General features: G+C 41.5%; 1 long non-coding RNA gene across 1 annotated transcript in view; it reads right to left on the bottom strand.

The window, feature by feature from the left end:
- Positions 1–1,124: 1,124 nt before the first annotated feature.
- LOC131884617 (uncharacterized) overlaps positions 1,125–1,767 on the bottom strand; it is an 8,080-nt gene continuing 7,437 nt past the window's right edge. The window contains exon 2 of the long non-coding RNA XR_009373739.1: positions 1,125–1,519. This is a non-coding gene — a long non-coding RNA (uncharacterized LOC131884617). The remainder of the gene's footprint in view (positions 1,520–1,767) is intronic.

Raw genomic sequence — 1,767 nt, 5'->3', positions numbered from 1 at the left:
GGTTAAAAAAAAGGCAAGGTTTTTTCCTTACTCGAAAAGCTATCATTACCGGGTGGTTAATCATAGCTTATTCGTTTGAGCAGGACAGAGATGCATTAATGAGAACGACACATTAGTCTCTCATTGAAGGGAATGGATCGATCCTTACTGCTTACATGCTCATACCAAGCAGCTGATGATCGTCTGAAAATCCGGGTAATTATTACATGTCATTTTTTGTTGTTGCGAATCACTTTTAAAGTGGCTATTTGAAGCATTGATCTTGCCTTGCGGGAATTGGAAATGATTCTTGTGGCGTAACGGCACAAAAAGACACTATTGAACCGACTGACTATGGTTGTTGGCTTATTGCTGTTGAAACCCTTACGAGCAAACTATATCTACCGTACAGTATTCTACCACCACGGCGTACTACTAATAGCAGTTGTAATGTACCAAGCTCAATGGCCTCGAGCATTGTCATATTATTTGTAATTGCTCGTGATGGTAGTTAATGTATTCCGGAATTAAATCGCCTCAAGACCGAATCTCGAGATGGTTTCGTCATCCTCGTGCCGAAAATAAAGTTCTCCAATGGAAGAAATGCTCGAGGTGAGGGATGGACAGAAACAAATACATTTAGTTTATGACCATTCTCTGACACGTGTTTCTCCCACACGAGGCTCTAAAAATACCTGGGGTTGGTACACTGTTCAAAATAGTGAAATAAAGAAGCTTCTAAATGTTTTCCCTGGGTTGTGGCTATTTTGTTAATGTTCTGTCCACAATGATTGGTTAGGCCAAATTAGCGGGATATTTACGCGCATTTTCGTCTTTTAATGAGATACTCCGTCCACATGTCGTCAACACTTCTGAACTGTGATGCAATTCCAACAAATTGAACAAATTGTGAACTTAGTGTGGAACAAAAACCTCACCCACGCATTTTTGCCAGTGTTGTATTCAAGTTCCTGTTTCTTTACAATGAAGTTGGTGATTACTGTTGGTAGAAAATAAGGTACAGAAACACCACGGATCTGCATGGAAAAATCCAATCCCTACAGCGCAAGTAGCCGAATGATGGTTTGAACTCATTCTAAGCAGACCTAAATGGATCGAGTTCGATGAAACCGTGCCAAAAAAGCAACCTTTTGAAATGGTTTATTTGACAAGGATTGTTAACATATGCAAACAAATCCATTGAGGAGCTCCAAATTTGCTCCAACCATCATACATCACGTCTTGGTTTGCAGCAATGAGTGAGTCCCTTCAAGTCATGTAAATCCCATTGGTGTTGATTTAGTGGAGCTGAGCCTGAAATGAGACTCTTCCAACGAAGTTCTTGGCTGCTCATCCATGATGGATTTGAAAGGTGTCAGAAGTATTTATAAATGGTTTGTTTGACTGACTTCGTTGTGCCCTGAGCAAAATATTAATACTCACAATAATCCACATGCATACACCATGGCTCAAACAGGAACAGTGATGCCCAAAGATGAGCCCTCTTCCTGCATGCATTTGCCCAAGAACGTTCATCCATCTAAAGAAGAAGAAAAAAGAAGAAGAGGAGGAGGAGGAGGAGAAGGAGGAACACGTGAGAATTCGGCTTTGGCCCCAAATCATTTCACCCACGCAGTCTGAGCAGCTCCGTTGAATTTCCGTTCAATTTTCAGAATCGTTTCAAAGACGGACGTTAAAGAGTTCGACGCGGACGGGCACGAGATCAATACAATCTTGGGGGCTAAAGCGACCCAAGTTGGCATGAATTCCATGGAATACCAAGCAAGC

This window comes from Tigriopus californicus, chromosome 8, assembly GCF_007210705.1.
Source record: "Tigriopus californicus strain San Diego chromosome 8, Tcal_SD_v2.1, whole genome shotgun sequence".
In the NCBI taxonomy this organism is placed as follows: domain Eukaryota; kingdom Metazoa; phylum Arthropoda; class Copepoda; order Harpacticoida; family Harpacticidae; genus Tigriopus; species Tigriopus californicus.
The sequence above is the reverse complement of the archived record's forward strand: the minus strand, read 5'-3'. Positions and strand labels throughout refer to the sequence as shown.